Source organism: Triturus cristatus, chromosome 7, assembly GCF_964204655.1.
Source record: "Triturus cristatus chromosome 7, aTriCri1.1, whole genome shotgun sequence".
Taxonomy (NCBI): domain Eukaryota; kingdom Metazoa; phylum Chordata; class Amphibia; order Caudata; family Salamandridae; genus Triturus; species Triturus cristatus.
This window is the reverse complement of record NC_140590.1, coordinates 413,565,521-413,592,060: the sequence shown is the minus strand read 5'-3', so window position 1 is coordinate 413,592,060 and position 26,540 is coordinate 413,565,521.

Genomic DNA, 26,540 nt, shown 5'->3' with positions numbered 1-26,540 from the left:
GTAGCAGAGTGAGTAGAGAGTGGTAGAGAGTAGTAGAGAGTGAGTAGAAAGTAGTAGAGAGTAGTAGAGAGTGAGTAGTAGAGAGTGAGTAGTAGAGTAGTAGAGAGTGAGTAGAGAGTAGTAGAGAGTGAGTGGTAGAGAGTGAGTAGTAGAGTAGTAAAGAGTGAGTAGAGAATAGTAGAGAGTAGTAGAGAGTGAGCAGTAGAGAGTAGTAGAGAGTGAGGAGTAGAGTGTAGTAGAGAGTAGTAGAGAGTGAGTAGTAGAGAGTAATAGAGTGAGTAGTAGAGAGTGAGTAGTAGAGAGTAGTAGAGAGAGAGTAGTAGAGAGTAGTAGAGTGCGTAGAGTACTAGAGAGTAGAAGGGAGTAGTAGAGAGTGAGTCGTAGAAAGAGAGTAGTAGAGAGTTAGTAGTAGAGTGAGTAGGAGAGTAGTAGAGAGTGAGTAGTAGAGAATGAGTAGTAGAGACTAGTAGAGAGAGAGTAGGAGTGAGGAGAAAGTGAGCAGTAGAGAGTAGTAGAGAGTGAGTAGTAGAGAGCAGTAGAAAGAGAGTAGTAGAGAGTAGTAGCGAGTGAGTAGAGAGTAGTAGAGAGTAGTAGAGAGTGAGTAGAAAGTAGTAGAGAGTAGTAGAGAGTGAGTAGTAGAGAGTGAGTAGTAGAGTAGTAGAGAGTGAGTAGAGAGTAGTAGAGAGTGAGTGGTAGAGAGTGAGTAGTAGAGTAGTAAAGAGTGAGTAGAGAGTAGTAGAGAGTAGTAGAGAGTGAGCAGTAGAGAGTAGTAGAGAGTGAGGAGTAGAGTGTAGGAGAGAGTAGTGGAGAGTGAGTAGTAGAGAATAATAGAGTGAGTAGTATAGAGTGAGTAGTAGAGAGTAGTAGAGAGAGAGTAGTAGAGAGTAGTAGAGTGAGTAGCAGCGAGTAGTAGAGTGAGTAGAGAGTAGTAGAGAGTAGTAGACAGTTGTAGAAAGTAGTAGAGAGTGAGTAGAGAGTAGAGAGTAGAGAGTAGTAGAGAGTAGTAGAGAGTGAGTAGTAGCGAGTAGTAGAGAGTGAGTAGAGTGTAGTAGAGTGAGCAGTAGAGTGTGAGTAGTAGAAAGCAGTAGAGTGAGTAGTAGAAAGTAGTAGAGTGAGTACAGAGTAGTAGAGAGTGAGTAGTAGAGAGTGAGTAGTAGAGAGTGAGTAGAGAGTAGTAGAGAGTGAGTAGAAAGTAGAGAGTAGTAGAGAGTGAGTAGAGAGTAGTAGAGAGTGAGTAGAGAGTAGTGAGTTGTAGAGAGTGAGTAGTGTGTAGTAGAGAGTGAGTAGTAGAGAGTAGCAGAGTGAGTAGAAAGTAGTAGAGAGTAGTAGAGAGTGAGTAGTATAGTAGTAGAGAGTAGTCGAGAGTGAGTGGTAGAGAGTGAGTAGTAGAGTAGTAGAGCAGTAGAGAGTGAGTAGTAGAGAGTAGTCGAGAGTGTAGTAGAGTGAGTAGTAGAAAGTGAGTAGTAGAGAGTAGAGAGTGAGTAGTAGAGAGTGAGTAGAAAAGAGTGAGTAGAGAGTAGTAGAGAGTGAGTAGCAGAGAGTAGTAGAGAGTGAGTAGTACAGAGTAGAGTAGTAGTAGAGAGTAGTAGAGAGTGAGTAGTAGAGAGGGTAGTAGAGAGTACTAGAGAGTGAGTAGAGAGTAGAGAGTAGTAGCTAGTAGATTGTGAGTAGTAGAGAGTAGTAGAGAGAAGAGTAGAGAGTGTGTAGTAGAGAGTAGTAGAGAGTGAGTATTAGAGAGTGAGGAGTGGAGTGTAGTAGAGAGTGAGTAGTAGAGAGTAGAGAGTAGTAGAGAGTGAGTAGTAGAGAGTGAGTAGTAGAGAGTGAGTGGTAGAGTAGTAGAGAATGAGTAAAGTAGAGAGTAGGAGAGAGTAGTAGAGAGTGAGTATTAGAGAGTGAGGAGTGTAGTGTAGTAGAGAGTGAGTAGTAGAGAGTAGTAGAAAGTAAGTAGTAGAGAGTGAGTAGTAGAGAGTAGTAGAGAGTGAGTAAAGTAGAGAGTAGTAGAGAGTGAGTAGATTAGAGAGTACTAGAGAGTAGTAGAGAGTGTGTAGTAGAGTACTAGAGAGTAGAAGGGAGTAGTAGAGAGTGAGTCGTAGAAAGAGAGTAGTAGAGAGTTAGTAGTAGAGTGAGTAGAGAGTAGTAGAGAGTGAGTAGTAGAGTAGTAGAGAGTGAGTAGAGAGTAGAAGAGAGTGAGTGGTAGAGAGTGAGTAGTAGAGTAGTAGAGTAGTAAAGAGTGAGTAGAGAGTAGTAGAGAGTAGTAGAGAGTGAGCAGTAGAGAGTAGTAGAGAGTAGAAGAGAGTGAGTGGTAGAGAGTGAGTAGTAGAGTAGTAGAGTAGTAAAGAGTGAGTAGAGAGTAGTAGAGAGTAGTAGAGAGTGAGCAGTAGAGAGTAGTAGAGAGTGAGGAGTAGAGTGTAGTAGAGAGTAGTAGAGAGTGAGTAGTAGAGAGTAATAGAGTGAGTAGTATAGAGTGAGTAGTAGAGAGTAGTAGAGAGAGAGTAGTAGAGAGTAGTAGAGTGAGTAGTAGTGAGTAGTAGAGTGAGTAGGGAGTAGTAGAGAGTAGCAGACAGTAGTAGAGAGTAGTAGAGAGTGAGTAGAGAGTAGAGAGTGGAGAGTAGTAGAGAGTATTAGAGAGTGAGGAGTGGAGTGTAGTAGAGAGTGAGTAGTAGAGAGTAGAGAGTAGTAGAGAGAGAGTAGTAGAGAGTAGGAGAGAGTGAGTAGTAGAGAGTAGTAGATAGTGAGTAGAGTGTAGTAGAGTGAGTAGTAGAGTGTGAGTAGTAGAGAGTAGTAGAGTGAGCAGTAGAAAGTAGTAGAGTGAGTAGAGAGTAGTAGAGAGTGAGTAGTAGAGAGTGAGTAGAGAATAGTAGAGAGTGAGTAGAAAGTAGAGAGTAGTAGAGAGTGAGTAGAGAGTAGTAGAGAGTGAGTAGAGAGTAGTGAGTAGTAGAGAGTGAGTAGTGTGTAGTAGATAGTGAGTAGTAGAGAGTAGCAGAGTGAGTAGAGAGTAGTAGAGAGTGAGTAGAAAGTAGTAGAGAGTAGTAGAGAGTGAGTAGTAGAGAGTGAGTAGTAGAGTAGTAGAGAGTAGTAGAGAGTGAGTGGTAGAGAGTGAGTAGTAGAGTAGTAGAGTAGTAGAGAGTGAGTAGTAGAGAGTAGTCGAGAGTGAGTAGAGTGTAGTAGAGTGAGTAGTAGAGAGTAGTAGAGTGAGTAGAGAGTAGTAGAGAGTGAGTAGTAGAGAGTGAGTAGTAGAGAGTGAGTAGAGAGTAGTAGAGAGTGAGTAGTAGAGAGTAGTAGAGAGTGAGTAGTACAGAGTAGAGTAGTGGTAGAGAGTAGTAGAGAGTGAGTAGTAGAGAGTAGTAGAGAGAGTAGTAGAGAGTACTAGAGAGTGAGTAGAGAGTAGAGAGTAGTAGCTAGTAGATTGTGAGTAGTAGAGAGTAGTAGAGAGAAGAGTAGAGAGTGAGTAGTAGAGAGTAGTAGAGAGTGAGTATTAGAGAGTGAGGAGTGGAGTGTAGTAGAGAGTGAGTACTAGAGAGTAGAGAGTAGTAGAGAGTGAGTAGTAGAGAGTGAGTAGTAGAGTAGTAGAGAATGAGTAAAGTAGAGAGTAGTAGAGAGTAGTAGAGAGTGAGTATTAGAGAGTGAGGAGTGTAGTGTAGTAGAGAGTGAGTAGTAGAGAGTAGTAGAGAGTAAATAGTAGAGAGTGAGTAGTAGATAGTAGTAGAGAGTGATTAAAGTAGAGAGTAGTAGAGAGTGAGTAGAGTAGAGAGTACTAGAGAGTAGTAGAGAGTGAGTAGTAGAGTACTAGAGAGTAGAAGGGAGTAGTAGAGAGTGAGTCGTAGAAAGAGAGTAGTAGAGAGTTAGTGGTAGAGTGAGTAGGAGAGTAGTAGAGAGTGAGTAGTAGAGAATGAGTAGTAGAGACTTGTAGAGAGAGAGTAGGAGTGAGGAGAGAGTAGAATAGAGTAGTAGAGAGTAGTAGAGAGTGAGTAGTAGAGAGTAGTAGAGAGAGTAGTAGAGAGTACTAGAGAGTGAGTAGAGAGTAGAGAGTAGTAGATAGTAGATTGTGAGTAGTAGAGAGTAGTAGAGAGAAGAGTAGAGAGTGAGTAGTAGAGAGTAGTAGAGAGTGAGTATTAGAGAGTGAGGAGTGGAGTGTAGTAGAGAGTGAGTAGTAGAGAGTAGAGAGTAGTAGAGAGTGAGTAGTAGAGAGTGAGTAGTAGAGGGTGAGTAGTAGAGTAGTAGAGAATGAGTAAAGTAGAGAGTAGTAGAGAGTAGTAGAGAGTAAGTATTAGAGAGTGAGGAGTGGAGTGTAGTAGAGAGTGAGTAGTAGAGAGTAGAGAGTAGTAGAGAGAGAGTAGTAGAGAGTAGGAGAGAGTGAGTATTAGAGAGTAGTAGATAATGAGTAAAGTAGAGAGTAGTGGAGAGTGAGTAGTAGAGTACTAGAGAGAAGAGAGTAGCAAAGAGTGAGTAGTAGAGAGTAATAGAGAGTGAGTAGTAGAGAGTAGTAGAGAGTGAGTAGTAGTGTGTAGTAGAGAGTAGTAGAAAGTGAGCAGTAGAGAGTAGTAGAGAGTGAGTAGTAGAGAGTAGTAGAAAGAGAGTAGTAGAGAGTAGTAGCGAGTGAGTAGAGAGTAGAGAGTGGTAGATAGTAGAGAGTGAGTATTAGAGAGTAGTAGAGAGAGTAGTAGAGAGTGAGTAGTACATAGTAGAGAGTGAGTAGAAAGTAGAGAGTAGTAGAGAGTGGTAGAGAGTGAGTAGAGAGTAGTAGAGAGTGAGTAGAGAGTAGTGAGTAGTAGAGAGTGAGTAGAGTGTAGTAGAGAGTGAGTAGTAGAGAGTGAGTAGTAGAGAGTAGCAGAGTGAGTAGAGAGTAGTAGAGAGTAGTAGAGAGTGAGTAGAAAGTAGTAGAGAGTAGTAGAGAGTGAGTAGTAGAGAGTGAGTAGTAGAGTAGTAGAGAGTGAGTAGAGAGTAGTAGAGAGTGAGTGGTAGAGAGTGAGTAGTAGAGTAGTAGAGTAGTAAAGAGTGAGTAGAGAATAGTAGAGAGTAGTAGAGAGTGAGCAGTAGAGAGTAGTAGAGAGTGAGGAGTAGAGTGTAGTAGAGAGTAGTAGAGAGTGAGTAGTAGAGAGTAATAGAGTGAGTAGTATAGAGTGAGTAGTAGAGAGTAGTAGAGAGAGAGTAGTAGAGAGTAGTAGAGTGCGTAGAGTACTAGAGAGTAGAAGGGAGTAGTAGAGAGTGAGTCGTAGAAAGAGAGTAGTAGAGAGTTAGTAGTAGAGTGAGTAGGAGAGTAGTAGAGAGTGAGTAGTAGAGAATGAGTAGTAGAGACTAGTAGAGAGAGAGTAGGAGTGAGGAGAAAGTGAGCAGTAGAGAGTAGTAGAGAGTGAGTAGTAGAGAGCAGTAGAAAGAGAGTAGTAGAGAGTAGTAGCGAGTGAGTAGAGAGTAGTAGAGAGTAGTAGAGAGTGAGTAGAAAGTAGTAGAGAGTAGTAGAGAGTGAGTAGTAGAGAGTGAGTAGAGAGTAGTAGAGAGTGAGTGGTAGAGAGTGAGTGGTAGAGTAGTAGAGTAGTAAAGAGTGAGTAGAGAGTAGTAGAGAGTAGTAGAGAGTGAGCAGTAGAGAGTAGTAGAGAGTGAGGAGTAGAGTGTAGTAGAGAGTAGTAGAGAGTGAGTAGTAGAGAGTAATAGAGTGAGTAGTATAGAGTGAGTAGTAGAGAGTAGTAGAGAGAGAGTAGTAGAGAGTAGTAGAGTGAGTAGCAGCGAGTAGTAGAGTGAGTAGAGAGTAGTAGAGAGTAGTAGACAGTTGTAGAAAGTAGTAGAGAGTGAGTAGAGAGTAGAGAGTAGAGAGTACTAGAGAGTAGTAGAGAGTGAGTAGTAGAGAGTAGTAGAGAGTGAGTAGAGTGTAGTAGAGTGAGCAGTAGAGTGTGAGTAGTAGAGAGCAGTAGAGTGAGTAGTAGAAAGTAGTAGAGTGAGTACAGAGTAGTAGAGAGTGAGTAGTAGAGAGGTGAGTAGTAGAGAGTGAGTAGAGAGTAGTAGAGAGTGAGTAGAAAGTAGAGAGTAGTAGAGAGTGAGTAGAGAGTAGTAGAGAGTGAGTAGAGAGTAGTGAGTTGTAGAGAGTGAGTAGTGTGTAGTAGATAGTGAATAGTAGAGAGTAGCAGAGTGAGTAGAAAGTAGTAGAGAGTAGTAGAGAGTGAGTAGTAGAGTAGTAGAGAGTAGTCGAGAGTGAGTGGTAGAGAGTGAGTAGTAGAGTAGTAGAGCAGTAGAGAGTGAGTAGTAGAGAGTAGTCGAGAGTGTAGTAGAGTGAGTAGTAGAGTGTGAGTAGTAGAGAGTAGTAGAGTGAGTAGTAGAGAGTAGTAGAGTGAGTAGAGAGTGAGTAGTAGAGAGTGAGTAGAAAAGAGTGAGTAGAGAGTAGTAGAGAGTGAGTAGCAGAGAGTAGTAGAGAGTGAGTAGTACAGAGTAGAGTAGTAGTAGAGAGTAGTAGAGAGTGAGTAGTAGAGAGTAGTAGAGAGAGTAGTAGAGAGTACTAGAGAGTGAGTAGAGAGTAGAGAGTAGTAGCTAGTAGATTGTGAGTAGTAGAGAGTAGTAGAGAGAAGAGTAGGGAGTGTGTAGTAGAGAGTAGTAGAGAGTGAGTATTAGAGAGTGAGGAGTGGAGTGTAGTAGAGAGTGAGTAGTAGAGAGTAGTAGAGAGTAAGTAGTAGAGAGTGAGTAGTAGAGAGTAGTAGAGAGTGAGTAAAGTAGAGAGTAGTAGAGAGTGAGTAGAGTAGAGAGTACTAGAGAGTAGTAGAGAGTGTGTAGTAGAGTACTAGAGAGTAGAAGGGAGTAGTAGAGAGTGAGTCGTAGAAAGAGAGTAGTAGAGAGTTAGTAGTAGAGTGAGTAGGAGAGTAGTAGAGAGTGAGTAGTAGAGAATGAGTAGTAGAGACTAGTCGAGAGAGAGTAGGAGTGAGGAGAAAGTGAGCAGTAGAGAGTAGTAGAGAGTGAGTAGTAGAGAGTAGTAGAAAGAGAGTAGTAGAGAGTAGTAGCGAGTGAGTAGAGAGTGGAAGATAGTAGAGAGTGCGTAGTAGAGAGTAGTAGAGAGAGTAGTAGAGAGTGAGTAGTAGATAGTAGAGAGTGAGTAGAAAGCAGAGAGTAGTAGAGAGTAGTAGAGAGTGAGTAGAGAGTAGTAGAGAGTGAGTAGAGAGTAGTGAGTAGTAGAGAGTGAGTAGAGTGTAGTAGAGAGTGAGTAGTAGAGAGTAGCAGAGTGAGTAGAGAGTAGTAGAGAGTAGTAGAGAGTGAGTAGAAAGTAGTAGAGAGTAGTAGAGAGTGAGTAGTAGAGAGTGAGTAGTAGAGTAGTAGAGAGTGAGTAGAGAGTAGTAGAGAGTGAGTAGAGAGTAGTGAGTAGTAGACAGTGAGTAGAGTGTAGTAGAGAGTGAGTAGTAGAGAGTGAGTAGTAAAGAGTAGCAGAGTGAGTAGAGAGTAGTAGAGAGTGAGTAGTAGAGTAGTAGAGAGTGAGTAGAGAGTAGAAGAGAGTGAGTGGTAGAGAGTGAGTAGTAGAGTAGTAGAGTAGTAAAGAGTGAGTAGAGAGTAGTAGAGAGTAGTAGAGAGTGAGCAGTAGAGAGTAGTAGAGAGTGAGGAGTAGAGTGTAGTAGAGAGTAGTAGAGAGTAAGTAGTAGAGAGTAATAGAGTGAGTAGTATAGAGTGAGTAGTAGAGAGTAGTAGAGAGAGAGTAGTAGAGAGTAGTAGAGTGAGTAGTAGTGAGTAGTAGAGTGAGTAGAGAGTAGTAGACAGTAGTAGAGAGTAGTAGAGAGTGAGTAGAGAGTAGAGAGTAGAGAGTAGTAGAGAGTAGTAGAGAGTGAGTAGTAGAGAGTAGTAGAGAGTGAGTAGAGTGTAGTAGAGTGAGTAGTAGAGTGTGAGTAGTAGAGTGAGCAGTAGAAAGTAGTAGAGTGAGTAGAGAGTAGTAGAGAGTGAGTAGTAGAGAGTGAGTAGAGAGTAGTAGAGAGTGAGTAGAAAGTAGAGAGTAGTAGAGAGTGAGTAGAGAGTATTTGAGGGTGAGTAGAGAGTAGTGAGTAGTAGAGAGTGAGTAGTGTGTAGTAGAGAGTGAATAGTAGAGAGTAGCAGAGTGAGTAGAGAGTAGTAGAGAGTGAGTAGAAAGTAGTAGAGAGTAGTAGAGAGTGAGTAGTAGAGAGTGAGTAGTAGAGTAGTAGAGAGTAGTAGAGAGTGAGTGGTAGAGAGTGAGTAGTAGAGTAGTAGAGTAGTAGAGAGTGAGTAGTAGAGAGTAGTCGAGAGAGAGTAGAGTGTAGTAGAGTGAGTAGTAGAGTGTGAGTAGTAGAGAGTAGTAGAGTGAGTAGTAGAGAGTAGTAGAGTGAGTAGAGAGTAGTAGAGAGTGAGTAGTAGAGAGTGAGTAGTAGAGAGTGAGTAGTAGAGAGTAGTAGAGAGTGAGTAGTACAGAGTAGAGTAGTAGTAGAGAGTAGTAGAGAGTGAGTAGTAGAGAGTAGTAGAGAGAGTAGTAGAGAGTACTAGAGAGTGAGTAGAGAGTAGAGAGTAGTAGCTAGTAGATTGTGAGTAGTAGAGAGTAGTAGAGAGAAGAGTAGAGAGTGAGTAGTAGAGAGTAGTAGAGAGTGAGTAGTAGAGAGTGAGTAGAAAAGAGTGAGTAGAGAGTAGTAGAGAGTGAGTAGCAGAGAGTAGTAGAGAGTGAGTAGTACAGAGTAGAGTAGTAGTAGAGAGTAGTAGAGAGTGAGTAGTAGAGAGTAGTAGAGAGAGTAGTAGAGAGTACTAGAGAGTGAGTAGAGAGTAGAGAGTAGTAGCTAGTAGATTGTGAGTAGTAGAGAGTAGTAGAGAGAAGAGTAGGGAGTGTGTAGTAGAGAGTAGTAGAGAGTGAGTATTAGAGAGTGAGGAGTGGAGTGTAGTAGAGAGTGAGTAGTAGAGAGTAGTAGAGAGTAAGTAGTAGAGAGTGAGTAGTAGAGAGTAGTAGAGAGTGAGTAAAGTAGAGAGTAGTAGAGAGTGAGTAGAGTAGAGAGTACTAGAGAGTAGTAGAGAGTGTGTAGTAGAGTACTAGAGAGTAGAAGGGAGTAGTAGAGAGTGAGTCGTAGAAAGAGAGTAGTAGAGAGTTAGTAGTAGAGTGAGTAGGAGAGTAGTAGAGAGTGAGTAGTAGAGAATGAGTAGTAGAGACTAGTCGAGAGAGAGTAGGAGTGAGGAGAAAGTGAGCAGTAGAGAGTAGTAGAGAGTGAGTAGTAGAGAGTAGTAGAAAGAGAGTAGTAGAGAGTAGTAGCGAGTGAGTAGAGAGTGGAAGATAGTAGAGAGTGCGTAGTAGAGAGTAGTAGAGAGAGTAGTAGAGAGTGAGTAGTAGATAGTAGAGAGTGAGTAGAAAGCAGAGAGTAGTAGAGAGTAGTAGAGAGTGAGTAGAGAGTAGTAGAGAGTGAGTAGAGAGTAGTGAGTAGTAGAGAGTGAGTAGAGTGTAGTAGAGAGTGAGTAGTAGAGAGTAGCAGAGTGAGTAGAGAGTAGTAGAGAGTAGTAGAGAGTGAGTAGAAAGTAGTAGAGAGTAGTAGAGAGTGAGTAGTAGAGAGTGAGTAGTAGAGTAGTAGAGAGTGAGTAGAGAGTAGTAGAGAGTGAGTAGAGAGTAGTGAGTAGTAGAGAGTGAGTAGAGTGTAGTAGAGAGTGAGTAGTAGAGAGTGAGTAGTAAAGAGTAGCAGAGTGAGTAGAGAGTAGTAGAGAGTGAGTAGTAGAGTAGTAGAGAGTGAGTAGAGAGTAGAAGAGAGTGAGTGGTAGAGAGTGAGTAGTAGAGTAGTAGAGTAGTAAAGAGTGAGTAGAGAGTAGTAGAGAGTAGTAGAGAGTGAGCAGTAGAGAGTAGTAGAGAGTGAGGAGTAGAGTGTAGTAGAGAGTAGTAGAGAGTAAGTAGTAGAGAGTAATAGAGTGAGTAGTATAGAGTGAGTAGTAGAGAGTAGTAGAGAGAGAGTAGTAGAGAGTAGTAGAGTGAGTAGTAGTGAGTAGTAGAGTGAGTAGAGAGTAGTAGACAGTAGTAGAGAGTAGTAGAGAGTGAGTAGAGAGTAGAGAGTAGAGAGTAGTAGAGAGTAGTAGAGAGTGAGTAGTAGAGAGTAGTAGAGAGTGAGTAGAGTGTAGTAGAGTGAGTAGTAGAGTGTGAGTAGTAGAGTGAGCAGTAGAAAGTAGTAGAGTGAGTAGAGAGTAGTAGAGAGTGAGTAGTAGAGAGTGAGTAGAGAGTAGTAGAGAGTGAGTAGAAAGTAGAGAGTAGTAGAGAGTGAGTAGAGAGTATTTGAGGGTGAGTAGAGAGTAGTGAGTAGTAGAGAGTGAGTAGTGTGTAGTAGAGAGTGAATAGTAGAGAGTAGCAGAGTGAGTAGAGAGTAGTAGAGAGTGAGTAGAAAGTAGTAGAGAGTAGTAGAGAGTGAGTAGTAGAGAGTGAGTAGTAGAGTAGTAGAGAGTAGTAGAGAGTGAGTGGTAGAGAGTGAGTAGTAGAGTAGTAGAGTAGTAGAGAGTGAGTAGTAGAGAGTAGTCGAGAGAGAGTAGAGTGTAGTAGAGTGAGTAGTAGAGTGTGAGTAGTAGAGAGTAGTAGAGTGAGTAGTAGAGAGTAGTAGAGTGAGTAGAGAGTAGTAGAGAGTGAGTAGTAGAGAGTGAGTAGTAGAGAGTGAGTAGTAGAGAGTAGTAGAGAGTGAGTAGTACAGAGTAGAGTAGTAGTAGAGAGTAGTAGAGAGTGAGTAGTAGAGAGTAGTAGAGAGAGTAGTAGAGAGTACTAGAGAGTGAGTAGAGAGTAGAGAGTAGTAGCTAGTAGATTGTGAGTAGTAGAGAGTAGTAGAGAGAAGAGTAGAGAGTGAGTAGTAGAGAGTAGTAGAGAGTGAGTATTAGAGAGTGAGGAGTGGAGTGTAGTAGAGAGTGAGTACTAGAGAGTAGTAGAGAGTGAGTAGTAGCGAGTGAGTGGTAGAGTAGTAGAGAATGAGTAAAGTAGAGAGTACTAGAGAGTAGTAGAGAGTGAGTATTAGAGAGTGAGGAGTGTAGTGTAGTAGAGAGTGAGTAGTAGAGAGTAGTAGAGAGTAAGTAGTAGAGAGTGAGTAGTAGAGAGTAGTAGAGAGTGAGTAAAGTAGAGAGTAGTAGAGAGTGAGTAGAGTAGAGAGTACTAGAGATTAGTAGAGAGTGAGTAGTAGAGTACTAGAGAGTAGAAGGGAGTACTAGAGAGTGAGTCGTAGAAAGAGAGAAGTAGAGAGTTAGTAGTAGAGTGAGTAGGAGAGTAGTAGAGAGTGAGTAGTAGAGAATGAGTAGTAGAGACTTGTAGAGAGAGAGTAGGAGTGAGGAGAGAGTAGAATAGAGTAGTAGAGAGTAGTAGAGAGTGAGTAGTAGAGAGTAGTAGAGAGAGTAGTAGAGAGTACTAGAGAGTGAGTAGAGAGTAGAGAGTAGTAGATAGTAGATTGTGAGTAGTAGAGAGTAGTAGAGAGAAGAGTAGAGAGTGAGTAGTAGAGAGTAGTAGAGAGTGAGTATTAGAGAGTGAGGAGTGGAGTGTAGTAGAGAGTGAGTAGTAGAGAGTAGAGAGTAGTAGAGAGTGAGTAGTAGAGAGTGAGTAGTAGAGTAGTAGAGAATGAGTAAAGTAGAGAGTAGTAGAGAGTAGTAGAGAGTGAGTATTAGAGAGTGAGGAGTGTAGTGTAGTAGCAGAGTGAGTAGAGAGTGAGTAGAAAGTAGTAGAGAGTAGTAGAGAGTGAGTAGTAGAGAGTGAGTAGTAGAGTAGTAGAGAGTAGTAGAGAGTGAGTGGTAGAGAGTGAGTAGTAGAGTAGTAGAGTAGTAGAGAGTGAGTAGTAGAGAGTAGTCGAGAGTGAGTAGAGTGTAGTAGAGTGAGTAGTAGAGTGTGAGTAGTAGAGAGTAGTAGAGTGAGTAGTAGAGAGTAGTAGAGTGAGTAGAGAGTAGTAGAGAGTGAGTAGTAGAGAGTGAGAAGTAGAGAGTGAGTAGAGAGTAGTAGAGAGTGAGTAGTAGAGAGTAGTAGAGAGTGAGTAGTACAGAGTAGAGTAGTAGTAGAGAGTAGTAGAGAGTGAGTAGTAGAGAGTAGTAGAGAGAGTAGTAGAGAGTACTAGAGAGTGAGTAGAGAGTAGAGAGTAGTAGCTAGTAGATTGTGAGTAGTAGAGAGTAGTAGAGAGAAGAGTAGAGAGTGTGTAGTAGAGAGTAGTAGAGAGTGAGTATTAGAGAGTGAGGAGTGGAGTGTAGTAGAGAGTGAGTACTAGAGAGTAGAGAGTAGTAGAGAGTGAGTAGTAGAGAGTGAGTAGTAGAGTAGTAGAGAATGAGTAAAGTAGAGAGTAGTAGAGAGTAGTAGAGAGTAGTAGAGAGTGAGTATTAGAGAGTGAGGAGTGTAGTGTAGTAGAGAGTGAGTAGTCGAGAGTAGTAGAGAGTAAGTAGTAGAGAGTGAGTAGTAGAGAGTAGTAGAGAGTGAGTAAAGTAGAGAGTAGTAGAGAGTGAGTAGAGTAGAGAGTACTAGAGAGTAGTAGAGAGTGAGTAGTAGAGTACTAGAGAGTAGAAGGGAGTAGTAGAGAGTGAGTCGTAGAAAGAGAGTAGTAGAGCGTTAGTAGTAGAGTGAGTAGGAGAGTAGTAGAGAGTGAGTAGTAGAGAATGAGTAGTAGAGACTTGTAGAGAGAGAGTAGGAGTGAGGAGAGAGTAGAATAGAGTAGTAGAGAGTAGTAGAGAGTGAGTAGTAGAGAGTAGTAGAGAGAGTAGTAGAGAGTACTAGAGAGTGAGTAGAGAGTAGAGAGTAGTAGATAGTAGATTGTGAGTAGTAGTAGAGAGAAGAGTAGAGAGTGAGTAGTAGAGAGTAGTAGAGAGTGAGTATTAGAGAGTGAGGAGTTGAGTGTAGTAGAGAGTGAGTAGTAGAGAGTAGAGAGTAGTAGAGAGTGAGTAGTAGAGAGTGAGTAGTAGAATAGTAGAGAATGAGTAAAGTAGAGAGTAGTAGAGAGTAGTAGAGAGTGAGTATTAGAGAGTGAGGAGTGGAGTGTAGTAGAGAGTGAGTAGTAGAGAGTAGTAGAGAGAGAGTAGTAGAGAGTAGTAGAGAGTGAGTAGTAGAGAGTAGTAGATAATGAGTAAAGTAGAGAGTAGTAGAGAGATTTAGTAGTAGAGTACTAGAGAGAAGAGAGTAGTAAAGAGTGAGTAGTAGAGAGTAATAGAGAGTGAGTAGTAGAGAGTAGTAGAGAGTGAGTAGTATTGTGTAGTAGAGAGTCGTAGAAAGTGAGCAGTAGAGAGTAGTAGAGAGTGAGTAGTAGAGAGTAGTAGAAAGAGAGTAGTAGAGAGTAGTAGCGAGTGAGTAGAGAGTAGAGAGTGGTAGATAGTAGAGAGTGAGTAGTAGAGAGTAGTAGAGAGTGAGTAGTACAGAGTAGAGTAGTAGTAGAGAGTAGTAGAGAGTGAGTAGTAGAGAGTAGTAGAGAGAGTAGTAGAGAGTAGTAGAGAGTAGTAGCGAGTGAGTAGAGAGTAGAGAGTGGTAGATAGTAGAACGTGAGCAGTAGAGAGTAGTAGAGAGTGAGTAGTAGAGAGTAGTAGAAAGAGAGTAGTAGAGAGTAGTAGAGAGTAGTAGCGAGTGAGTAGAGAGTAGAGAGTGGTAGATAGTAGAGAGTGAGTAGTAGAGAGTAGTAGAGAGAGTAGTAGAGAGTGAGTAGTAGATAGTAGGGAGTGAGTAGAAAGTAGAGAGTAGTAGAGAGTGAGTAGAGAGTAGTAGAGAGTGAGTAAAGAGTAGTGAGTAGTAGAGAGTGAGTAGAGTGTAGTAGAGAGTGAGTAGTAGAGAGTGAGTAGTAGAGAGTAGCAGAGTGAGTAGAGAGCAGTAGAGAGTAGTAGAGAGTGAGTAGAAAGTAGTAGAGAGTAGTAGAGAGTGAGTAGTAGAGAGTGAGTAGTAGAGTAGTAGACTGAGTAGAGAGTAGTAGAGAGTAGTAGAGAATGAGCAGTAGAGAGTAGTAGAGAGTGAGGAGTAGAGTGTAGTAGAGAGTAGTAGAGAGTGAGTAGTAGAGAGTAATAGAGTGAGTAGTATAGAGTGAGTAGTAGAGCATGAGTAGTAGAGAGTAGTAGAGAGAGAGTAGTAGAGAGTAGTAGAGTGAGTAGTAGAGAGTAGTAGAGTGAGTAGAGAGTAGTGGAGAGTAGTAGACAGTAGTAGAGAGTGGTAGAGAGTGAGTAGAGAGTAGAGAGTAGAGAGTAGCAGAGAGTAGTAGAGAGTGAGTAGTAGAGAGTAGTAGAGAGTGAGTAGAGTGTAGTAGAGTGAGTAGTAGAGCATGAGTAGTAGAGAGTAGTAGAGAGAGAGTAGTAGAGAGTAGTAGAGTGAGTAGTAGAGAGTAGTAGAGTGAGTAGAGAGTAGTAGAGAGTAGTATACAGTAGTAGAGAGTGGTAGAGAGTAGTAGAGAGTGAGTAGTAGAGAGTGAGTAGAGAGTAGTAGAGAGTGAGTAGAAAGTAGAGAGTAGTAGAGTGTTGGAGGGAGGCCCACCGGGTAGTCGGGGAGACTATTCCGGGCACCTTCCTACCGCAAAGTTTATAGCCGAGCGCCGCTGAGAAGCCCCCTCGGGGAGGTCTTTCTCCTATGATCGTACTAGGCCCAGTAACACCACCACACAGGACTCAATAGTAGTTGCGAGATTAGATTCTTTATCGGCAGCGATACGTGCAATATTTACAGAAGGATCGAGGGATCATATCAGAGTCTCAATGTTCGTTCAAGAGGGTAGGGTAGCGGGACAGTCTTAGTGCCAGCCGGGCACGGGAGGGCTCTGCGCCAGACCTTGGATGCTGGTCTCAGAGCGGCTCGGACGTGGAGAGCCGCGACGTCGTCTGCAGGGCTCGGATGGTAGTTCCGCTTCGGTCGAGCCGCGACACGGTCAGCAGGGCTCTGGTGGTAGGTCCGCTTCGGTCGAGCCGCGTCAAGGTCAGCTGGGCTCTGGTGGTAAGGTTCAACAAGGTCGGGCCGCGACAGCGTCAGCAGGGCCCCAAAGGTTCGTGAAGATCTTTAAGCACGGTGGAGCCGCGACGTCGTCAGCAGGGCTCAAGTGGTGGTTCAGGGTGAGTCTTCTTCCGTAGGGTCAGCCGCGATCCGATCAGCAGGGCTCTTGACTCCAGGATACAACTGCTGCCCTGTTGTCGGGTCGCCCCAGATATAGGACGGGAGCCCTTTGATGTCCGGACCCGTGCGCCCGGAGGGGGCGGAGAGGCCGGGTAGGGAGCGGCCAGACACCCAGCAGGAGAGGCGCCAGGCCACAGAGAGCTGTGGAGTGATCACACCTAGGTGTGGAGAGACGGTAGGGGGTCCCATCGATACTGCCCTCCGCCGGGAGTGGGAAGGGCTCACGTGGTATTCCCCGGGCCAGGGGTTGGCGTCTCGATGTCGGGCCTCGCTGGGACCGAGGCCGGGTAGAGCAGGGTCATACAGGTGGTCACGTGGAGTGACGTGCAATCCAAGATGGAGGAGTCCCGATGTGCATGGGACCTCCTGCGGCTTAGTGCGGGGAAACAGGACCACGCCACGAGGCCGGCTCCCACATAGAGAGTGAGTAGAGAGTAGTAGAGAGTGAGTAGAGAGTAGTGAATAGTAGAGAGTGAGTAGTGTGTAGTAGAGAGTGAGTAGTAGAGAGTAGCAGAGTGAGTAGAGAGTAATAGAGAGTAGTAGAGAGTGAGTAGAAAGTAGTAGAGAGTAGTAGAGAGTGAGTAGTAGAGAGTGAGTAGTAGAGTAGTAGAGAGTAGTAGAGAGTGAGTGGTAGAGAGTGAGTAGTAGAGTAGTATAGTAGTAGAGTAGTAGAGAGTGAGTAGTAGAGAGTAGTCGAGAGTGAGTAGAGTGTAGTAGAGTGAGTAGTAGAGTGTGAGTAGTAGAGAGTAGTAGAGTGAGTAGTAGAGAGTAGTAGAGTGAGTAGAGAGTAGTAGAGAGTGAGTAGTAGAGAGTGAGTAGTAGAGAGTGAGTAGAGAGTAGTAGAGAGTGAGTAGTAGAGAGTAGTAGAGAGTGAGTAGTACAGAGTAGAGTAGTAGTAGAGAGTAGTGGAGAGTGAGTAGTAGAGAGTAGTAATAGAGAGTAGTAGAGAGTGAGTAGTAGAGAGTGAGCAGTAACAATCCACTAACCGGCTACCTCACTAATCACTCATTGACATAGATGCTTGTCTTTGACCCTGTACAACTCTATTCTGCGTTTATGATTGCGCCACACAGATACCAGATACATGCAGCACTAAGCTTTTAAGTACCCGTAGTTTTACTTTACCATTATAAGTACAGGCCTGCTACACCCAGCAATCTTGTTGGTTATCTATCAGTGGTATAATCCGCAAAAACGTGTGCTCACCTTGTAAAGCTTTGGTGAACTTAACTAATATAAGATGTTCGCCTCGAGGATTAACAAAGGACAATGTTTTGCAACTGGTGTTCACAGCAGGCCTTGTTGGAAGTCTCCCTCATGACATGGGTGCCAGTTGGCAGCAATGGCATCTGATTGTTTTTCACTGGCCATCTTTGTATGATGTACAGCATTAAATCATGAGTGGAAGCAGATTTCCATCATTCCTCCATTCTGCCTGGGATCCGCATATGCCACATGCTTTTAATCTTTTAATTAGAAAAATGTCTGTCACAGTCCCCTCGGCCCTGATGCAAGCCGAGCTGGGTGACACAGTGGCGTTATGAAATCTACCCGCCCTTTCATTCCTTGATCAAAGGATCCCGGCTCCCTTCCAGTAAAGCCATGGCGGCCTTTCCATAAAGAAGAAATTTGAAATCTCCCGTGGTGTGAGTCATTGTTTGGCAACGGTATGTGTACGGCTGGCATGACAGGAATAAGGGAGGTCGGCCGGGCTGGCACGCAGTGCACGCGCGCGCGCATGCTGGCGTGCTTTCACTTTAAAATGCGTTTAAAGTGAAAGCACGCGTCTTCAACAAGATGGCGGCGGACTGTCCACTGTCCTTACATGTACGCGCATGCTGTTAGGTTTGGACAAATGGCGAGAGCAGCTATCTTTGTCCATCCCTGTACGTGCATGTAAGGCTTTCGGAGAATCGATTCCTAAAGGTACTCCCAATAGCGAGTGCAGCACATACGCTGCTTTCGCTAGGCCAGACCTAAAAAACATTTAAACTAGGACTCCATCAGAGTGTATGGGCTTTAAGACCCTCTCTGTCCCTCCTCATCCCTTCCATTAGACACCTGATCTTGTTTCTTGCCCTATCCATCTTTGTCCTTGCATGCCCCCTCCCTTCCGCTCCGTCCTTGCTAGGCCCCTACCTTCCACCTTGTCCTTGCATGCCCACTCCCTTCCAACCCCTCCCTCTTTGTCCTTGTATGTCCCCTACCTTCACTATTAATTTACAAAAACTATATACATGTATAAATAAATGAAAATACTTTAAAGTACAACAACACTTGAAAGGAGTTTATTCAATGCATCTTTAATCTACATATACTACATTCCTTTATTCATCTATTTTCTTCCATGTACTTATGGATTTATATATTTATTACTTTTCTTCTAATTCAGTGTATCCAAGGCACTACCCTATCTTTCAATAAATGTACAGATTTAAGGCAACCAACATGTAGACCTAAATTGATATTTCTACATATGTAACAATTATCTTAAAGGACCAAAGACAACAATTGATTTATCAAAAAGTGAAAATGTATCTTTTATTCAATATTTATACAAAAGGGAAATATTTTGAAAAATCATTCATTCACTTTCATATCTGTCATTCAGACTCACAACCATACTAGACGCAGATTAAAAACATAGTTAGAATAATAACATATGACCATAGATAAATAAATCAGCACAAAATAAGTAGAACACTGTCAGATGAGTGGCACAAATTCAAATGGCCATATTTTTCACCATATACTGCTCTCAATATATCCTCTACCTCAACTCTCTCATTCATCCCAAACCCCATACCACTACTTTAATTCCCAAAATAAACCTTTCTAGACCCTTCCCTGCTCTACCCCTCCTTGCATCATCTTATATATCTTTAACTATTCTGATCCCCAAAACAAGCCTTTCTAAACCCTTCCCATTGACTCTTCCCCCTCCACCTTCCATTTACTCATACCAAGCTTCCTCCTACTGCTATGAGCTCCAAAACAAACAAATCAAGCATTTGCAATGCAATAGGTCTCGCATTTGTGAGTGTTTGAGCTATTGACATTGTAAATGATAATGCCTTTTATTTATGTGTTTACAAAACCGGCAGGATGTGGCACCCGTGCTTTAGCTTTCAACATCTTAAGCTAAAGCGCGGTGCCGCTATAGCTTCAGAAGCAAAGAAATTGTTTAAAAAAAATCTATTTCTTTACTTTTGAAGCAATCCCGGCACTTGAGCTTTAGCTCAAGATGTTGACAGAGAAATCGTGGGAGTCGCAATTATAACACAAGTAAATAAATAGAAAAAAAGCGCGTGTGGTTGCATGGTTTTTTTCAAATTTATTTCATTTTTCTTTACAATTGTGGCACTTGCTCTGCAGCTTTGAACATCTTAAGCTAAAGTGTGGGCGCTGCGATTGCTTTAAAAGGAAACTAACAGGGAAAAAAATCATTTTTTTTTCTATGTGCTTACTTTCAAAGCAATCGCGGAACCCGCAATTTAGCTTAAGATGTTTGAAGATAAAGCATGGTTTCAAGCACTGAGGGAGAGCGTCAGGACAAAGCTATTTAAGAAAATAGTACTCGTAATTAAGGCCTACAGAGTAACATGTAACAGAGGATGTCCTCATGGGAGGTTAAATGAAGAGAAAAGATGATACTGAGGAGGGACTACTACGCCTATTGACCAATGTTCTTACACCTATGCCCCTCACTTGGTCTGACCATTACCTGATTCCGTTTGAAATATCCAGCTCTATTCCACCTAAGCTGCACCCTACCATCAGAGATCAGGGCAGAAAATGGCATAAAGTCACCAGTCTAACTCTGGAACATTTGTTTAGGAGCAGTTCTGATCCCCTCGTGGATGATCTTAATGTAATGGCATCTACGTTTCACAAAGATCTCACTGCCGCCATCGAACAAATTGCCCCTATGCAGAATCTCTCCTCCCGACGTTCTAAACCCTCAGCCCCCTGGTTCTCAACGCTTCTACGTGAAAGCAGAAGTAAATGTAAGAAATTGGAACGCGCTTGGCGTCGATTCTACGACCCAGAATCCAAACACCTCTACAGATCCGCTCTCAAAGAGTTTCATAAACTTAAACGCACAGTCATGCAACAGTACTATGCGGATAAAATCAAAAGTGCTGAAAACTCCACCAAGGCCATCTTTGACATCGTTAAGGAATTTGCAAACCCCTCTGTTCTGGCAGCTTCTGTCATTCCCAGCCAGACACTCAGCGATGGCCTGTCAGATTTTTTTCATGAGAAAATAATGAATATTACAGCAACTATTCAGCAGTTCCCTATACAAACTATTCCAACCAATGTGTTTGACACCGCGTGTGAGGAAGTATTTACTTCTTTCAAACCTTTGTCAGAAGATAAAGCCTTGTCTCTGTTCCTTAAATGCAAATCTGGATCCCCGCTTGACCCGGCCCCGGCACGGATTCTGAATGAAATTGCCCCGCTTATAATTAAAACTTTGCTAGTCGGAGAGGAGGAGCCAAGATGGCGACCGGGACGGCAGCGTAGATTCCCGGCTCCGTGAACCTCCGCATCCCGCACGGATATCCTGCATGAGATCCTTATTCTGCGCTACGAGATCGTGTTCGTAAACGAAAGTGGCAACCGATCGTGTGACCCTGAGGTTTCTGACTGCAGTACCGCCGGAGAAATCAGCGATTGAACTTTGCGGCCCGTGCGGTCCCGAAGCCGGGACCTCGAGTGGACGCCTTGGCCGGGCGGCAGTTTAACAACAGCGGCCTGTGGTGACTGGGTGGAGTCGGTCCGCCGGAGTGGTGCTCCCCTCGGCCTGCATTTTGCTGTGGTCGCTCCCCCCCTGCTGAGCGCTGCGGACCGAGGACATGCCCGGGTGTGCAATTCTCGGATTCTGTGGTGTTTGCCCCTGCCTTTGACGGTGAGCTGCCCGGACGCCGTCCCTGGTTCGGCCTGATCCTTGCGGGCTGCTCCCGGCTTTTTGCGGGAGCTGGTCCGTGGCGGAGACGACTATTGCCCGTGACCGCGCAACGGTTGAATCTGTTCCTCCCCCAGGATCCCTGTCTTCAGCGACGTGGACCTTGAGGCGTTGGTCCCGGGGTCCTGGCCCCAATACGAGTCGGGCCTTCCCAGCGGCCATTTTGTCACTATGCAGCCTACCATCCTGTCCGCTGGGACGCAGCGGGACTGGGGGTGTGTGACGGTCGGGAGTGTGGCAAGGCGATCGGAGAGAGCTGCTCTGGGGTACGGCGACCTCCTGGAGGCCCTTGGTGCCCTTCATTACTCCTTGGCTCATGGCGCCGGGGTCCTGGGGAGGAAGCTAGATGGTGTGGTATCAGCGTTGGGACAGTGGCGGCATGCTGGTCCACAAGTACACAGTGGCTTTCCACACTGCACACAGGAGGAAGATGTTGCGGCCCCCCCCGCGATTAGTGTACAGCCGGACACTCCGGACAGTATGCTACCGTGTGGTCGGCTAACTGTGGGCTTGATCTGCTCCGGAGGTATTGGCCCTGAGCGGAAGATGGTGGCCTTGTCCCGTGCGCAATCTCCGGCGGCCCAGGGACGATTCCAGCAACGTGTGTCTCATTTGACTGCTTCAGCCTGTCTGGACCTTGTGTGCAGTGCAGATCCTGGGGCGGCACTGGAAAAGACGCCCCCCCATGAAGCGGTCCGTGCTGATGCTCAGAGACTTCCACCCCACCTGTGTGCGTCGCTTCCCGACTGTTTTTGGACACTCCTGTACCTTGGGACATCGGACATGGTGCTGGGTCGAGGGGCAGGCATGGGCAGAATCGCAAAGAGCGGTCAAGGCTGAGGCTGATCCTTCGGGAGTGGTCACCTAGTAGACAGGCGGACTCATGGTTGCGTGCTCTCATGGTTATTCGCATAGTTGGTGCATAATGCTCCCCACTCCCCCCCTCCTTTTTTGATATGATCAACTTGGTGTTGCTAATTGTTTGCTGTGGGGAGACTTCACCGTGCGGGAGGGAGAAGCCGGGGGTATGTTTTGAAGGCCCTCCTCCAGTTTATTACATTCCCTCCGCCCCCCCGTCTGGGGGGGCTCTTTCTTACTCCTTTTTTCCCTGTCTCTTCTATATTTCGGGTCTAGTCCCAGGGCGACAGGCACACTGCTGGGGGGTGGGGCCATACTCATTCGCAGAGGTGCAGGGTGGGGGGATGGGGGAGGGGACTCTTTAGTCTTTATCTCTTTTTCCATGGCCTCTTTTTTCTTCTCTGTTTCTTTTTGCTTGTTTTTCTGGGATCAGCGCGGTACACCTCTCTTATTGTGAATCGCTTGCTCTTAATGTGTGCCACAGTTTCCGGGGGGTTCGCTGGGCTTTAGGTACGGGGACCTGTAGGCGCAACTATCTTTGATATTTCTCCCCATCCGTACTTTCCCGTGTCTGCGCCATTGATTCAATGTATTGCTGCTTGCTGCTTGCGTCTCTTATCCTTGCCCCTTATCGCTGTTGGGAAACTGTTTGGCACCTGATCCTACTGTTTTGTTTTATTATAAAATGAAAAACCCTTTCTCTCCTGGTGTCCTACCTGAGCGGCTCATTGGCCGGACTATACTGTATTGTAGACTTTGCTCTCCGAGGTGCCGCCTGTGTTTACATGTGCTTTTATTGTTCTGATTGCTTAGCGGCCGGCCCCGGGGGGTTGTAGGCCCATACGTGTAAATGATTGAAACGTCAATAAAGGTTTTTCAAAAAAAAAAAAAAAAAAAAACTTTGCTAGTCATCTGGAACTCTTCCCTGCAATCGGGCATTTTTCCCTCCTCGTGGAAGTACGCGATGTTGCTACCAATCCTAAAAAAAACGGGTGCTGACCCTTCATGTTTTGGCAATTACCGACCCATCTCACTTCTCCCTAAACCAGCAAAAGTGCTAGAGAAGGCGGTACAAGAGCAACTTTCCGAATACCTCGAAACAAACAATCTGCTCTATGATACCCAGTCTGGATTCAGGCCAAATTTTAGTACTGAGTCAGCCCTACTTGAAGCAACGGAATCAATTCGCGAATGTGTGGATAGAGGAGAGGAGGCCATGCTGGTTCTCCTCGACCTATCCGCAGCATTCGATACCATCTCTCATAGCATTCTGCTTGATCGTCTTCTGGAAGTGGGCATAGGAGGTACTCCTTTGACTTGGGTGAAATCATTTTTGTCGGCCAGATTCCAACAGGTTGCCCTAGGGTCCTTTGTTTTCACGCAGAAACCACTACTTTGGGGGGTGCCGCAAGGATCTGCCCTGAGCCCCCTCTTATTCAATGTGTATCTCAGGCCACTGGCAAAGTTGATCGAATCCTGGGGCGTCAGAGTGATCTTTTACGCCGATGATACGCAGCTTGTGTTCTCATTTAAGGACCACTCTGACAGCTCTTTTGCCAATTTCCGCCAATGCCTGGCTAACATTGCCTCCTGGATGTCTATTAACAACCTAAAGCTAAACGCAGATAAAACGGAGGTCCTCTTTTTCAATCAAAAAGCTGCCATTCCTCCAAACATCTGGTGGCCCTCTGAATTGAATCCTCCACCTACGCCAGTTCATGCTGCCCGCAACTTGGGTTTTCAATTTGACACGGCACTTTCCTGTAAAACTCAAATTAATAAAGTAGTCTCCTCCTGCTTCGGAAAACTCAGAATGATTAAAAAAATCAACCCTTTATTGCCCCTTGAGTCCCGTAAAACAGTAGTCCATGCTCTAATAACTTCCCATTTGGACTACTCGAATAGTCTGTATGTGGGGGCTCCTGCATATCTCATCAACCGTTTGCAGCTAGTACAGAACTCGGCGGCTAGGCTTATTTGTAATACCCCATACCGCCATTCTATTTCTCCTTATCTGACGAAGCTGCATTGGTTGCCTGTGAGATATCGAATTCAATTTAAAGCCCTTGTTCTTGCCTTCAGAGCTCTTAATGGTCGAGGCCCTGCATATTTAAGGCACAGACTGAGGTTCTCCCAGATGTCCCGGAATCTCAGATCCAACCATCTTCGCCTGATGTTCTGCCCCCGATTCCGCCTGACACGTATTGGCGGCAGAGCCTTTGCCGTAGCCACCTCCAAGCTCTGGAATCTATTGCCATTGGAACTCAGATTTTTGTCTTCTGAACTTATATTCCGTAGGAAATTGAAGACCTGGTTCTTCTCTTGCCCTTAATCCCATTTTTTTCTCAGTTTCTACCTTCCCTGACGTTCTCATTTTTCCTGTTGTTAGCGCCGGGACACCCCCGTCGGGGGTAGCTGCGCGCTTTATAAACTTCTAAATAAATAAATAATAAATGAAAAGCCACCATTAACAAAGGACGAGGATAGGAGCCAATTAAAAAGATGGGCAGAAAGTGGGTAGACTTTCATGTCCTATCCTGAATACAGCATGTCAGGAAGAGAAAGCATAAGCACTGCCTAGGAGAGACCTAAAAAAAAAAATGACGCAACCACTGCTGTCTGTGTCATAGCACTTTTTCTTATTTTTTAATGTCCTGCTTTTTTTAAATTTACTTATAGCCATTCTGCTACGCAACGTGTCTAAAAGACACTTGCAAAGTGAAATAGCTTTCGCATAGGCAAGAACTATTTGATTTGCCAATGCTTATATTCTGGATTCTTGCTGTTTTGTATTCTGTTGCCTAAGTACCCAGCATATATGAGCTAGTATTTGCCAGTGTTTTGTGATCGTTAAACTCCACAAAAGAGGCACGCCACTGTTGTTTTTGGAAACACTGACCCCGGTGTTGCTGTCAAAGAGTGCCTTTTGCGGTATACACGTGATTTGCTACCAAGTTCCAGTGGTAAACCAGAAGTACTACAGGATTAAATCACAGCAAAGTATTGGTCAATTGGGTACAATTCGATGTAGATTTTCTTCGTTAGCCTGTATGTTAGCTCTACAAAGCAGTTGACCTAAACATCTATCCGAGATAGATCGCTAATCAGCGCACATTTGCGGGAGGCTTTGGAGCTGTCCACGTGGCCTGTTTCCCTCGAGATGAGTGAACACCAAAAGGGTAAAAAAAATATCTTTTTTGGGAAGGGCCATGGAGATATATAACTGCACGAGAGCCTTTGCTGTCATCGGACTTCGTATCGAGGGCTACCCTCTTTAAAATGTCAGCGCAAAAGTTGTCTTGGAATATTCAACTCGGACTATCTCCTCCAGCCCCCGGTGGGAGGGCTCTCTGGGTGCCATCAGATGGGTCTTGGGTGGCCTCTGCCGAAGCCGTCTGGGGGGCTGAGGATGGTCTCTGCTGGAGTTTGGAACTAGCAGGGGGGGCTCTGCCCGAGTGCGGCTTTGTGGCGGCATGGGCCTTTGGCAGAAGAGCCACCCTCCCCCCTAAATGCCCTGTCTTTTTACTAACCCCACCTTCAGAGCAGCAGCAGCCTCCCCTACCTCTGCGGCTGGTATTTTGCAGAGCCCAGGGCCGCTCAGTTCCAGCGAGTCTCACAAAGGACTTGATTTACATGCGTGCAGGTTGCAACACGAAATGCTTGGGAGTCATTTTTTTAAAATAGTCATCAGTTGTTCAAAACTCCAGTTTACGCTTACATCTGCTTTAAAGCTTTGAACCCTTTCATTTTTTGACTTTTAACTCCAGACTGCAGTCCCCTCCCCTGTCTGGCTCCCACACACCACCCCCTTGCTCATCTCCCCCGTGGTGACGGTCCGTCAGGAATATCCCGGTGCAGTGGCGTGGCGTTTATTTTGGGGGTTGGGATCGTGTGGCGTTGGGATGCGAGCGGTGCCAGCTATTTGCAGTGTCCTCAGCTGTGCAGGGGGAAATGAGGATGGGGGAGGGCCGTGCAGTTGTGTCGAGCTGTTTTGGGAGAGGGTTGTATATTGGTGCTCAACAAAGGCAAACTCTGATTTCTGCATCACTGCGCGGTGCCTCAGGGCGTCAGTCGCGTTTGAATGGGTTTACTTGGCTATTTGGAGTTGAGACCTCGGCTTGGGACTGGGCTGGACGCAGGTGGGCACATCTCTGCTCTAAAGGGTGCCACCAGTGCCCAGGACTCGGCTCTGGAGGCCGATGTGCCGGGGTTTAGAGCTCCTCTTCCGTGTTTGGCAGCTGCCTGGGACGGAAAAGCCGTGTCTGATCGCACGTCAGGCAGGTAGCCAGCTCGTCGGTGGCTGGCAGGTTGCAGGGCCGTGTCCTTACTTGCCAGGCCGCCCTGCTACTGCAGCCGGGGGCTAAAGGAAGTCGTAGAGCGGCAGGAGAAAGAAGCGGTTATTCTGGCCCCAGTATCCACCTATTGTTAAAATGTTAAGAGCCGGGACGTGTCATACTTAAATCCACCGACAGCGGTATGGCGGTCCTGTGGAACTAATAATGCTCATAACATGCTTAATATAAATTACACAGCACAAGTGAACCCTACGAGCAGAATACTGGCATGAGCGCCCCGGGGGCGGCCTTTCAGCACTTCAGTAGATGAATGCGACTCTTAATTTTGGCAAACGACGTCAGAGCTGCTTGGTATGCCATTACTCTTTCGGAAATGTCTGAGGCAGGAGCTTCTGTGCACATTAAACTGGCGGTAGTGACGCGCTTGACCGGACGATGCCAAACGAATTGTTGTGATGTTTTTTTCCCAGTTAAACCACATTACTGCAAAATGTGGAAGGCCTACTTCTTGAGGGAGCTCAAGCAGTGTCAATGCAGAAAATCATAGTTTTAGAATCCAGCCTACCCGTTTGAAGATTTCGATCTAACACAACTCACTCACGCTAAGCGGGTTCCTTCAGGTCTTTTTATTTTTATTCCAGTCTTGCTTCTACTGCCCCATTAAAAAAAAAAGACGTCAGTGCTTCTTTCCTTCCGTTGCTTCCCTGAGAAATGGATCCAAAAATTAACAATCCAGCGAGTGGTGCGCGCGCTCCATAGCGAGATGTGCTTTCAATTATCACGCCCGTGTCTGGGCACGATGATTGAAAACATATGGGTTTTGGTGCACGTAACAGACACCAATAGGCTGTGGGCAGAGCAATGCGCCCGCCTTTGGCCTATTGTGTGCTCTATTGAAACAAAACACGCACTCAAAGCCCAATTACAGACCCCAAACCAGAAAACACACGCACGAGCGTGTGAGATTCCAGGGGCCATTTCAGAACCCCGGACAAAAGGACTCTCGCCTGCGCGAGCATTGCTGCGCAGTGCAACGCAGGTCGCGAGACCTAAAAAGAGATTTTATATATATATTACCTACTGGCGGTCGCCAGTAGGTAGTTATAGTTAGGACCACGTTTCCATAGGAAAACCTCAACATTCTATTTTGAATAACTTTGGCGCCGGTCGACGAATCCTCGCGAATTTCTCAAAATAGGTGGGGCGCTACGCTCCGCTCCTACCCTGAAAGTCTCGGGGGGATCCGTCAAGCAGGGGCTGAGATAAAAGGGGGGTCCCAAAACGCGTTTTTCCCATGCATTTTTCCATAGGACCTTTAGAACGAGCTACAGCCCGAACGGCTGAACAGAATTACTCAAAATTTGGCAGAGAGGTAGTCCCTAGGTCAAGGAAGTGCCTTTTGTAGGTT